Genomic DNA, 14,052 nt, shown 5'->3' on the forward strand with positions numbered 1-14,052 from the left:
ACTCTGATGCTGGGCAAGATTGAAGCCAGGAGAAGGGGATGACAGAAGATGAGACAGTTGGATGACATCACCGACTCAATGGATATGAGTTTGAGCAAGCTCCGGAAGACGGTGAAGGACAGGGAAGCCTGGCATGCTGCAGTCCATGGGGCGGCAAAAAGTTGGACACGGCTGAGCTACTGGACAACAACAACAACAACAAGCGTAAAGAAGAAAGCGTTCATTTCTCTAGTGAGCTGAAAAACACAGGAATTTGGAATATTTTTTGTCAGAGAATAATGGTGAACTGAGTCACAAGAAGAAGTTCACATCTGTGGTATCTCCTTCCAAGCCAAGTCTTCTTCCATGCCTCAGTGTTTTGTTTTGTTTTGTTTTTACAGAGTTTGTAGTTTGTCTGCCTACTTCCCTTTCTTTCGCTTGCCTTTTCTCTTTCTCTCTCTCTCTTGTTTACTTCATTTAGAAAGCCATTCCAAACCCTTCAAGTTGTGTTTTGAATTCAGTCTTTTATTGGCTTACCTTTTCGTACATTAAGAGGGCTTCCCTGGTGACTCAGATGGTAAAGAATCTATCTGCAATGCAAGAAACACAGATGCCGGGTGTTCAATCCCTGGGTCACGAAGATCCCCTGGAGAAGGGAATGACTACTCACTCCAGTATTCTTGCCTGGAGAATTCCATGGACAGAGGAGCCTGGCAGACTATAATTCATGGAGTCGAAAAGAGGCAGACACATCTAAGCGACTGGCACTTTCACTTTTACTCTTAAATAGGGACCAATAGTATCAGCTGTACACATTGGCTACAGCTGATACTTGGGCTAGGTGTCTTTCTTATGCATTGTATGTTACTGCCGCAGCCTCACCGGCCACTATGCATTAGTCCCTGGGGATAGGAGAAACAATCAACTTTTGCCCTCATTCTCACAAATGGCTTGGTTATTAATCAAGTGGTCACTGGCTAGGCTTCCTTTGTTCAGTCCCCTGCTTGTGAGTATGGAAGTGTTAGCTCCAGACAGAACCACAGATAAAGCAGCTAAAGCCCAGAGTGATTAATGACTTACAAGGTCATGATTCTAGGTGGAAGCAAAGCTGGGCCAAGAATCCAGGTTTTCTGTGTCCCGGGCAGGTTTTGTTGCTGTTCTTGAGCTCTGCTTCCCATAACATAAAAAAATCCTAATTCATAAATGTTTCATTGTAATGAGTGTCAAAAAACATTGCAGGCAAAGATAGTAGGTCCAATAATAGTAATTGATACTTCTTTTTCTAATCTGAAGAACAAACTACATCAGTGAAAATAGGAATTATGAAAGTATTGGTAAAAAAAAAAAACAAAAAAACAAAGCTTTAAGTAAATTAATAAGTGTTAAGAGACACATTCGTTGCTGTCATTGTTTAGTCACTAAGTCCTGTCCAACTCTTTGCAACCCCATGGAGCCCTGCCAGGCTCCTCTGTCCATGGGATTTTTCCAGGCAAGAATACTAGAGGGGGTAGACATTTCCTCCTCCAGGGACTCTTCCCAACCCAGGCATAGAATTGGGTCTCCTGCATTGGCAGGCAGATTCTTTAGCACTGAGCCACCAGGGAAGCCTAAGAGACACACCCTTAAAAACAATTTGCCATCTTCGTCCAACAGCATTTAAGGGAATGTCTAGATGGAGCTTTCATGACTTTAAATCACATGACACAATTTTCCCCCGAATTTTAACGTTTTCTTCCAAATCACTTACTAAAAAGAAACTGCAACATCTTTAGCAAGAAACGGGAAGATAGAGGGCAGCACAGGACCAGAGTGCTGGGCGCCCTGCAACAGAGCAGGTCTGCCTAACTCGCGCGGAAGAGGCTGCCAAGAAGACCGTGGAGTCAAGGCTCTGGCCCTCATCCTCTCCCCCACCCCTCCAGAGGGAAACGCAGCGTCTCTCGCTCATTGTGTAACAAGAAAAGGGGGTCTTGGAGACACAGCCAACGAAGAATAAATGAGCGCTCTGCCCGTTAAAAGTCAGTGTGCAGACTGGACCGAGGAAGCGTGCAGAGTCAGAAAGTCTTATTTTTAAAGGGTACAAACCAGAGAACAGGCCAGGCAGAGGGTGTTTCCCCCCACCCCACGCCCCCTCCCCAGGTCCCTTCCAGCCTCAGTAATTGGGTAGGTTTGGCAGCCTGGGAGAGGGCCACGTGGTCCCTTGATGAACGCTCCCCTAGCACACGGGCGCGAATAAACATATCAGCGGGGGAGGGGAAAGTGATAACCACCAGTCTCAGCAGAAAGACAGATCCTATAAATATGCCAGGGGGTCAATAGAAATGATTTCATTCCGCCTGTACAAGACTGCTGATGAGTGCTGACAGGGCAGCTGACTTCAGGGCTGCGTCACAATGGTACCCAGAGCATGAAGGGCAGGACCAACAGCATCAGCGGACTGTGTCCTGAGCTGCGGTTCTCAGCAAGGCCAACCGCGGAGAAAGGCAACAATAGACCTAGGAGGACCCGGGAGCCTGAGGCTTCCCGCTTCCTCTCCCTGCGCTGCTTTATTCTCCCCTCCCTTCTCTCTACCCCAGTCTCTCTCTCTCCCCCGACTCTTCTCCCCGCGCCCCCCCCCCCCATATTCATCCCTTTGCTGTTTTGCTATTTCTAGAAAGAATTTTTTCTCTCGCTGGCAGAGCATCTGTAACAAAAGAAAGAAGACTTAGATGCTGAAGCGGGTGTCAGGGCTTTTACCTGCAGGAACGTGAGGATCTACTGCTGTCTGGATGGGAATGAGAAAATTCTGGGAGAGCGCGGATGCTTAACTGCTCAGAGGAAAAAGCAAATCTTTTAGGGAAATCGCCCATAAAACAGTTCAGGAGCTGAAATAAAGCTATTTCCCTCATTTTCTTCTTGCTTTGGGATATAACAAGTAGGTTTCCCCAGGTATCTCCTAGTTACCCCATTGTTTGTGGCTCTTTCCCCTGACTTGGCCTGCTTTTTTCTTGTGGCTCCAAGACATCCATGTTCCCCTTGAAATGACAGCTCCTCTTTCAAGGTCAGAGAACAGAACCTATGTTTTCTTGCCTTCTCGGGCTCTGTCTTTCCTTGGTTGAGTCTGACAAATGGACCGGCAGCCACCCACCCTGCCTGCACAGCCATCTCTGCCCAGGTTCTCTTGGCTGCATTATCTGCCTGCCTGGGGCCTGTGCAGAAAAATGGAAAAGATGAATGACTGTGAAATTTAGTAGCCTGCCTTGGCACCTTCCTCGCTTTCTTTACTCAGTGCACACCCCAGCTAGTTATTTAGTCTTTGCAGTTTCCAAGGAAGTGAAACAGTCAAGAAGGAGTTTTAAAGCAAATTGTCCTGTCTTCCCTGGATGGTCTGCCTCCGTATTTACATCTTTCTCAATACCACCCATTATGTTAATGTTGTTATGAACAAGTATTATTGTATTTGCTGGGGACCACCATTCTTTCAAATTCTTCTATAAATAGAAAAAAATAAGCAGACACACAAGTATAAGTTGCATTGCTTAAAGCCAGGCTTATTTGCAAAATTAGAATGTTCTGGGCTGTCAGTAGTTCATTTTTCATGGCCTGCTGATTACTACCAGTTTTCTAAGTTTTATAGGTTTAATGTAGCCCTAATAAAGGGCTTTTTGGTTTGTTTGCTTGTTGGGGTATATCATGCTTTTGCTGTATGGCTGCAGATGATGGTGATGAAAGTCGTTCAGTCGTATCTGACCTTTGCAACCCCATAAACTGTAGCCCACTAGGCTCCTCTGTCCATGGAATTTTCCAGGTAAGAATACTGGAGTGTTTGCCCTTTCCTTCTCCAGGGGATCTTCCTGACCCAGGGATTGAACCTGGGTCTCCTGCATTACAGGCAGAATCTTCATCAGAGAAGCCCATGGTTAGAGTTACATGAGCCACCAGAGAAGCCCATGGTTAGAGTTACACACAAAAAAATTAAAAAAGGCTATAATTTCAAAAACACTGTTGGAAACACACGTACATATATGTGCATAATTTCATGAAGCCAGGTCTGAATGCCACTGCAACCAAGACTGAGTTGATTTAGAACAGGGATTTTGTAACTTGCAGGGTTTTTATATCTGAACAAACTACTCAAAAAAATGCCCACTGATAACAAAAGTACTTATTGTTGTTTGGTTTGGATTTTGTTGGGCTTCCCTGGTAGCTCAGCTGGTAAAGAATCTACCTGCAGTGCAGGAAACCCCGGTTCAATTCCTGGGTCGGGAAAGATCCACTGGAGAAGCAATAGGCTACCCATCCCAGTATTCTTGGGCTTATCTGGTGGTTCAGATGGTAAAGAATCAATGTGGGAGACCTGCGTTCGATCCCTGTGTTGGGAAAAATACCCTGGAGAAGGAAACAGCTACCCACTCCAGTATTCTGGCCTGGAGAATCCCATGGACAGAGAAGCCTGACGGACTACAGTCTATGGGATCGCAAAGAGTTGGACATGACTGAATGACTTTCACTTTCACTCACTTTGGATTTTGTTTAGTTTTGGCTCACTGCCTCTAGGTTATGGACTTCCTAGGGGACAGGTCAGTGCTATTCATCTTCATACCTGCTGTAGGTCTGGCTTAGTGTTTGTGTAAATGGTAAAATAATTGTTAGCTGAATAAAATCTAAAGCATATTTTAAGTGCTTCGACTTCAGTAAAAACAACATTTGGGTGTTGTGGAGTGGGGAGAGAAGACCAGGAGGCAATCTTCTAAAAGTGTGCTTAGCCCAATAATACATTTAATTCCAAAAGTTTACCACTCAATCTCTTAATTTATTATTTAGAAAAGAAAATAGATGAAATTAAAAAACAGGCAAAAGATCAAGGTGGGAAACTAAAAGATACCTTGAGAAACAAATGAAAAAGGATTCTTCTCAGGCAAGTACACTGAATCAGCATCTTCAAGTGCATGAGGGAGTAGGGGGATTTCTACTTTACAAGTACAAAAAGAGAAAAGGAAAGGATCATTGATAAACCTCTTTGTCTTATAAGCTTTGGAAATGAAACACAGCCCACTTAACCTAGCATTTATTTTTCACAACTGAAATTCCGGTGTCCCTGCCCCCTCAAAAAAAAGAGAAGAAGAAAGAAAACCCCACACTGAACAAGACGATAATCCCAAGAAGCTCAAAATTACGGCCTGAGAAGAAGGCAGATTGAAGAAATGGGTGATGACAGTGAAATGAATGCACGCACTGTGGCCCTTGGTACTGGCTCCACACCCAGTGTGGTTGGCAGAACTCCTTGCCTGCAGAGGCGTGGCCTCCTCGACCTTGACTAAGTGCTTGAAGTGTTGTCTTATTTTATTAAGGATTCTATGGTAGCACCTCTGCTTTCATTCCTAAGTAGTGTTTTCCTTCCTGCTTTCACCTCTGATCTAGTCCTTGCCAGTTCATGTCTGTGACCTCTTTAAGATATGAATAGTCTGCTCATTGTGAATGGACCCAGGGCGAACTTGTATATTGGAAAGGGCTGTAAGTTAATACTCTGAGCTTTAGTTGCCTTATTATTAGCAATTTAATTATGATGTGCCTTGATGTCATTTTCTTTATGTTTCTTACGAATGGTTTCTGGCAACTGTGGGTTTATGATTTTCACCAAGTTTGGAAAAATTTGACTGTTATTGCTTCAAATATTTTTTCTGTCTCCTCTGCTGTCTTTTCTCTCTTTTGAGAACTTCAATTACACATATGTTAGGCCATTCAAAGGTGTTCCACAGTTCACTGGTGCTCTGTTCATATTTTTGTCATTTTTTTCTCCATGTGGGTTGTTTCCATGTCTTCATTTTGGGTTGTTTCCATTGTTTATGTCTTCAAATTCTTGAAAATATTTTTTCCCTCCATTTTCAAATCTACTGTTAATCCCATCCATTTAAGTTTCCATTTCTAGAAATTTGACTTGGATCTTTTTCTCTTTATCCATCCCTCTCTATTCCTTCAGCTGTTTAAACATATAAAATACAGTTGTTGTAACTGATTTCATGTCCTTGTCTTCTGATATGTATTAGTTCTGGGTCACTTTATCCTCATCATGAATTGCATTTTGTAACTTTTTTACATGCCTGTTCCTTTTTATGGGATATGAACGTTGTCTTCCAGGGCTCCGAGTGGTCTTTTAGTCCTGCCCATCTCCTTGAGCTGTGTTCTGGGACACTTTCAAGTTCTTTAGACACAGTTTGATCCTTTCAAGTCTTGCTTTTAAGCTTTTTTGGGTGAGTCCACAGCTGTATTTTGTGTAGAGTTAATTTTAACCTGTCCCTGAGGCAAGACCTTTCTGAGTGTTCTACCTGATGTCCTGTGAATCCGGAGGGTAGAAAAGGGGGTTGGGGAGGGAGATCAGCACTATTCTTGGCCCCATGTGAGTTCTGGGTACTTTTCCTTGAATTCCCTTGATTGGTTCTTGCCCTAGTCTGGAATAATTTCCTTCCCTGCATGAGCTGGGCAGTGCTCTGCTGAACACTCAAGGGGATTCTTCCTCTGCAGATCACTGGAGTTTTCTCCTGCAGCTTTCTTCTTTCCTGTGCTTTGTTCTTCTAATTCTAGCCATTTTGTTCTCTAGACTTTGATCTCCATCTCCTCAACTCAGGGAGTCTACTGAGTTATGCCTGATTCCCTTTTCCTTCTCCATGGCCCAGAAATGCTCTCAAGGAAGTGACCTCAAGCAGTATCAGAAGTCACCTTGTTAATTTCTAGTCATCTAAGACCATCACCCTTCAATGCCTAATGTCCAGTGCCTTAAAGAATGCTGTTTCATTTATTTTCCCCAATATTTTTGGTGATAGGGCAGGAAGCCTTTTGAGTGAATCCAGTCCTTATCATACCTTGTTGGCAGAATCACCAAGTTCTTAATTTTCTAATCTTTAAAATTATACTTTAATTTTGGACTTACCTATGGAGTTAGATAATAAAGTAATTTGTGTTTTTGAATGTCATTACCTATCTTCTTTATAGCTCATCTCCTTTTAAAGGTTTATAGAGATAAAGATGCCAACATCAGACAAGAAAATCATGTTGGAAGGTAAGATGAAACAAGTCTAATATCCCCAAAGTTTATCTTAATAGTCAACTAAAATTGCTGAGCCCCTGCTTTGTGCCAAGTCCTAGACAAGGTACTGAATGGAGCATGCCAATAATGTTCTGTCCTGTTGGCAGAGAGTGTGCAGGCCTTGTCATGTTCCCAAGATGATGTCATCCAATACCTCAGGAGAGGCAGAATGGCCTGATATTAAGGCTGAAATTCTTCCTGAGGATACACATAAAGGGCAACCATGTGATGCAGTGGGCTTCCCTGGTATCTCAGTGGTAAAGAACCTGTCTGCCAATATGGGAGATGCAGGCTCACTCCATGGGTTGTGAACATCCCCTGGAGAAGGAAATGGCAACCCACTCCAGTATTCTTGCCTTGGAAATCCCATGGACAGAGGAGCCTGGTGGGCTACAGTCCATGCGGTCACAAAGAGTCAAACATGACTTAGTGACTAAACAACAATATGTGATGCAGTGACTGGTTCTCCCATCCTTGACCTCTCTCTTCCCCATTTACACCCACATTAGTAATTTGGTATAACTGCTTTATACTTTTCTAGGGTTATGTGCTTTCACTCTCTTGGCTCATTCTGTCTGACTTTCCTTCTGTGCTGCTCTGACTTCCTCCCGGAAGCCTTCCTTTATCCCATCATCAAGGCTGAGCGCCTGTCTTAAGAGATTCCAGAGTCAGAACTCAGGCATAGCTCTTGTGACATTGGGTTATAATAGTTTGCTTGTCTGACTTCATGCCAAACTATAAGCTCCTTAAAGGGACAGATGATACTTTAATTCTCTATTCCCAGGGCCTTGGATACAATGTTTGGCATATAATCAATGTCAACAGTGTTCAATGAATGCACAGAATGAACGAATTAATCCTAAACTAAACAGAAGAGCCAGATTCAAAGTCCTGGTTCTCATAAGTTCTCTCAATATTTGTTTATGGAATGATGCCAAAGTACAGCCAGGTGAGGCAGACAGCAGTTCAGGTACTCACTTAACTGGTGGTCTGGCCAAAGATGATCTATTTGAAATGTAAGCCATTATTGTTCCACTACTTTTAAGTTTTGTTTAGGCCTAACTCTCATAATTTATATGGTGTTTTTATAATTCCTCATGCTTATTTTATGTTACTAATAATATTTGCTGTGAACTGAAGGTTTGTGTCCTTCCCAAATTCATATGTTGAGGCCTAATCCCCAATGTGATGGTGTTTGGAGGGGGAGACTTAGGTAATTAGGTCATGAGGGTGCAGCCCTCATGAATGGGATTAGTGCCTTTATAAGAAGAGATGAGCAAAATGATTGCTCTCTCTCTCTCCACTGAGTGAAGTTACAATGAAAAGGTGACAGTCTGCAAACCAGGAGGAACATCCTCACCAGATACCGGATATCTGCTGTGGCCTTGCTCTTGGACTTCCTGTCTCCAGAATCATTAGAAAGAAATTTCTACTATCTATGCCGCACAATCTGTGGTATTCTTTTATGGCAACCCAAACTAACCAAGGTAACACTAATATATCTTATTTTAGTTATAAATTATCTCATTAAAAATATATTCACTGAAAGTAGCATCTCCTTCAGTAACACCCATTCTTTCTCATATCTAACAATGATACTGGTTATACAGAACCCCCTTAGGTTGAGTAAATAAAAGTTTTAAGCCTTATGATCTTGGCTTCCTCTTTCATTCTGCCACACTTATGTGCTTATATTATCTGATATAATGATAACAATTCTGGTGACAGGAAAATTTAGGGATTATTTTATTTGAATGACTTATAGTATAATGTTTAAAGAAAATACTTGCAGATGATAGAAAATGATCAATTTTACCTTAAATTATCAATTAAAGGAATTTGGGTTTGCTATGAAAGGAGGCAGATTTTTTCCCCCATATAATTAAAAGTAATGGGATGAAAGAGTAAACACTAAGAACTCTTCTGGGATGTATAACTGTTTCCTCTGTTTTAGAGAACAGAAGGAGGGACCTTCCCCACACTGAGGAATTCTGTGCCGTATTCTGACATAGAATCTGGTGGGCTGGGCCTGGCCAACACCTGTTCTCTCTGAATAAAATTCTGGTGATGAGGCAGACATTTAGTAAGGCCTGAACACAAGCCATGTGCCCAGGGCACTTAGGTAGTAAGACATGACCTCCAACCTCAAGGAGAGGGAACATCCCTGAATCCTTGAGATGGGGTCTAAGTTGTTTCATTTACTGTTTTAACTCCAGTGCTTTCAATAGTGCCAGATCGAGGGTACAGATTTTAATAAATATTTATCACACGAGTCAATGGGTTCTGTTACAGCATAGCTGGGCTATAATTGGGAGGATGACCAAATTAAGAAATTATGGAGCATGTATGACTAGTTCTGCCTGTGTTGAAATGTGAGGTGAGTGTGTTTTTGAACAAGACCTCATGGGAGAGGTAACATGTGAGTTGGAACTTGAAGGCTGAGTCAAATTTTTTCAAGGGAGAAAAGAGCATTTCAGTGGTTGTGGAGACAGGTGATTGGAAGCTCTGCTAAGGGGCTGCTCTTATAACCACGACTAGAGAGGACATAGACTTGACTGAGCAAAGTGTCATTGGATCTGCAGATGAGGGGGTGTTTAAGGATTTATATGAAAGAAACATGTCGATGGCAGGCAGATGCGGACTGACAGGCACAGTGGAGACACAGAGAACTCAGGTAAAGCTCCCAGGAGGAGGCTGATTGGAGGGTGGAGGCGCTGAGTCACCTTTGCTCTCCTTTTGACTCCACCCATTTCTCTCTCCCAGCTAGAACATCCACTCATGGACATGTGTTTTGTTTACTGTGGAGTCTTCAGTACCTAAAACACTTACTGACACATTTCATTTTTGCTGAATGAATGATTCAGATTTTGCAATCGTTGTCCTCAAGGATTGTGGTATTGTCTGGACTCTCCCTGCTTTGTGTGTGGCCTGTATTCTGATAGGGAAGTCTCTTATGTCCAAACTTTACTCAATTCTTTGTACTTGTCCATTCTGTTCATGTTGTTTTTTAGCAAGCCTGGAGGTCAGAAGGATATTGCTCTGGTAATATCGTTGAAGACGTAGTAAGTCTTGTTAGCCTTTCCCAGTAAGTCTTCCATATTGTGTTTGAATGGTCATAGAACATCTAAACTGGAAGGTCCTTTAATAATAATGACTCTAATAACATATTTGACAGCCTATTGCATGCCAGGAATTCTGCTTAGCACTTTTTTGGGGGGTTGTCCATTTAATCTTCATAATTCTGTTTTATTTAATCTTTACAACAATCAGCTACTTATTTTTAATTTACAGATGGAAAAACTGATCCTCAGTGGTATTGTACAACTTAAAATCCTCCCCTCCCCCCCTTTTAAGGGATCCACTTGCTAGTTTCTAATTACAATGAAAGAACCAGAATAGAGCTGAACATGACTGTAAAAATGTGATGGTTGAGAAGCCAGTCTAGGAGATGAAGACCTGGACTGGAAAGCCCTTCTGTGATACTGTCCTCACCTTCAGGCTCCTGCTTGTACCATCAGAGTTGCTTGCTGGACACAAAGATAACAGCTGATCTTAAATGCAGAGTCACACTGTGAGGTTCCTTTACTTGAAGTTCTGAATTCAGTGATCAGAAGGGCAGTGTTTCAGTAATGACTCTGAGTTAAAGAAAGATGATCCGTCAGGCAACTCATGTCCCTTGGCAGGAGAAAGTCAACTTCCTTTGACATTCTGGGTTATCAGTCAGGATCCCAAAATGTTGATGTCGGATGCGTGGATTCCTAGTTGAGATCAAACTCACAGTTCCAGAGAGCGAAGGTCAGAGCACTGAAATGGATGCATTAGAATTAAGCTGGCTTCTGTCATAAAGCTTCATATAAATATTACACCCAGCTCTATAAGAACTCAGTGTTTGGTTTCTGAACCTATTAATATATAATGAGGCTATGGTGTAATTAATATCGTTTGTTTTGATTTTCCGTTAAATCCGCTTTAGTAATAAGAATGCAAGGTAATTATTCAGAAAGCCTTTTCAACAAATGTCAGTTTTCATTGATTAAAAATCAAGTCAGTGCTTCATTTGAAATGATATTTACAAGCATGCTTTAAGCCGAAATGAATAATTATCAGGTTATTGAACTGTGAGTTATCTGCAAAGAATTGTCTACTTTTTTCTTTTTGAGTTTTGCATTAAGGCTTGATCTCAAATAATAACAGAAGGCAAAACAGGGGGTGTTGAGAAGAAACATTATGCTTTTGTTTTGAGGAATTTCATTTTCTTTATTTAATGTTGAAGCCACAGTTTCTCTCCTCTGTTGGTTGTGGAATATCCAAAGCTGAAGTCTGGGGACGTGAGAGCCAAATGTTGTTCCCTGGGAGGGACTTGAAGCCACTGGTCACCAGCCACCGAGCGTGCCTCGGTTTCCCTGCAGCACTAAGCGGTGGTTGCGCCAAGCTGACTCAGGCATTTCTTTTCACTCTAGAATGGCTTTTTCTCCTACATATTTCTCTTTCTTTCTTTCACAGAAAACAATGGGAAAGTAATCTGTCATCTGTTATTGAGTCATGCTGAAGGTAATGTGAATTCAGAGCCCTTTGTTTTTTTTTCAGGGCCTGAAGAATGTACCACGACAACCCCAGCAATGTAGACTGCAGTGTATTCGTGTTTACAAATAGACATGTATATATAAGTCAAGTCAGCAAAATTATGTACTGCATGGATTTAAAAATAAAGTCGCTTGTGTGACTAACTCTTATTCGATGTACTCCAACAAAAGGACTGCAGCCTGCCAGGCTCCTCTGTCCATGGAATTTTCCAGGGAGACATACTAGATTGAGTGCCATTTCCTACTCCAGGGTTCTTCCTTACCCAGAGAATGAACCCATGTCTTGCATCTCCTTCACTGGCAGGTGGCGTCTTTATCACTAGCATCACCTGGGAAACCCACAACAAAATGACAGAAAACCATGACTGCATGCTTTCTCCATTCACTTACCCGGGATCTTTTGTCCCAAACCCACTTGTAGGTGTTTGAGACAGCCACAGAAAAACTGCCCAAAGTCCCTCCCTTGTGAACCTCACCTTTGAACCTGGGAGATTGACAATAATGAACAGCATGTAACATGTGGAGGATATCAGATGGTGATAGATGCTGTCTGGGAAGATTGAGCAGGTAAGTGGATTGGGGTGGAGGGCAGGTTTGGGCAGAGAAGGAGTTTCATTTGAAACTGAAAAGTGAAGTCGCTCAGTCATGTCCAACTCTTTTTGACCCCATGGACTGTAGCCTACCACACTCCTCTGTCCATGAGATTTGTCAGGCAAGAGTACTGGACTGGATTGCCATTTCATTGCAACTAGTTCATCAGAAAAGCCTTACTGAAAGGAGATAGTTGGGCAGGCCCTTGTAGAGTATAAGAGTGAGCCATGTGGCAATCTGGGGGAAGAGCATTCTACCTTCAGGCAACAGGGTGTGCAACCCTACTGTGGTGGGAGGCTGGCCGTGGAAGCAGGAGAAGGAGGCCAGGGTAGCTGAGACAGGGTACTGGAAGAGGAGAATAGTAGGAGAGCCAGGAGGTGGAATTGGAGAATAAATGAAATATCCACCTCCTGACAGCTCATGTCTGTCATAGAAGATGTGTTGTAATAACTTGAGGCTAAAAGACTGTTAACCTGATGGACAACTTATGTCCTGTTTTCTGAGTCTTTCTGTGTGAGCACTAGGAATGAAGCCACTCTATCAGTGGCCATCACGGTGGGACTACTCTGGGTTCTGGGATCTGGTCATAATTCATCCCTGGTCATGGCAATTAGGCAACTTGGAAATTTTTTTTAAGTGAGAGGTAACAAGGAGAAACAATATTAGAGATGAAAAGAATGACCATTTTGTTATAATTGACAGCAGTGTTGGACATAGGTATAGGTGTATGGATTTAAGGTGACAAAGTTTTCAGATGAAATTCTGAGTGTTCTACATCATGATATTTTGGTAATTGTCCTTATATGAAAAAGGGACCGAATTTTTGAATACCATATTCTTGATTTTTGACAATCAGGATGTTCCATCTCCCCTTTTGGTTTTTCTTGGGTTCTCCTTAAGCGGTGGGAGAATGGGCTTCCCAGGTGGCACAGTGGTAAAGAATCCTCCTACCAATGCAAGAGATGCAAGAGACGCAGGTTCAATCCCTGGGTCAGGAGGCTCCCCTAAGAAGGAAATGGCAACCCACTCCAGTATTCCTGCCTGGACAATCCCATGGACAGAGGAGCCTGGTGGGTTACAGTCCATGAAGTTGCAAAGAGTCGGACACAACTGAGCAAGCATGCAGGCACACACACACATGAAAACCAAGTAGCATGTTTGGTTGAATGATTAGACTAAGGTGATATGAGGGTGGGTGGGTAGGGGAAGGTAAATAGGATGAATTTAGAATTTACTTTGTTTCCAGGCACTGTGCTAGGAATCTGTCACCCTCTTTAGTCCTCATAACTCTCTGAGGTGGATGGAGGAACTACTCAGCCCCACGAACAATCCTGTGTTTGCTTCTGACTTCATCATGCATCCTTGGAGAGACGATTCCAACAAGAGATAAGGTGGAGACTGTGAAGGTTAGGATCCCCATTTGTTAATGCTGGCTGCTGGAAATGAAATGCCACTTCAAGGTACTTTCTTATCTCATTAGAGAGAACACCCTTTACAAGCTCCTTCAGGGACTGGAACATCCCTTCCCTCCAGTGTCAGGGGGCACTGCTTTCTTTGGTTATACACTGTAGTCGGTCAGAAGTACAAACCTTGAAACTACCCACAAGGACCCAACCAGTAAATGATCAAAAAGTTTGCAGTTAGGGTGGATGAAAATCTGGGAAATGTGAAGACCCTCAGTAATTCTATGGCATCAGAAAATTAAATTTCTGTAATAACAAATTACGATATAATGAGGTCACATTAGTGAAATAAGAGGCCCAGATGCCTCAATGATTTAATCTCGCTCTTCGCATAAGCTTGTGCTGAATTTTAATGAGTATTTTGATTGATAACATA

The 14,052-nt window shown here is 42.5% G+C and overlaps 1 long non-coding RNA gene across 1 annotated transcript; it reads left to right on the forward strand.

The window, feature by feature from the left end:
• Nucleotides 1-2,370: 2,370 nt before the first annotated feature.
• Nucleotides 2,371-13,599, forward strand: LOC133260475 (uncharacterized). The gene is made up of 5 exons (XR_009740823.1): nucleotides 2,371-2,890; nucleotides 6,946-7,012; nucleotides 11,543-11,590; nucleotides 12,044-12,189; nucleotides 13,460-13,599. It is a non-coding gene; the product is annotated as an uncharacterized LOC133260475 (long non-coding RNA).
• Nucleotides 13,600-14,052: the final 453 nt, after the last annotated feature.

The sequence above is a fragment of the Bos javanicus genome, chromosome 14, assembly GCF_032452875.1.
Source record: "Bos javanicus breed banteng chromosome 14, ARS-OSU_banteng_1.0, whole genome shotgun sequence".
Lineage (NCBI taxonomy): Eukaryota > Metazoa > Chordata > Mammalia > Artiodactyla > Bovidae > Bos > Bos javanicus.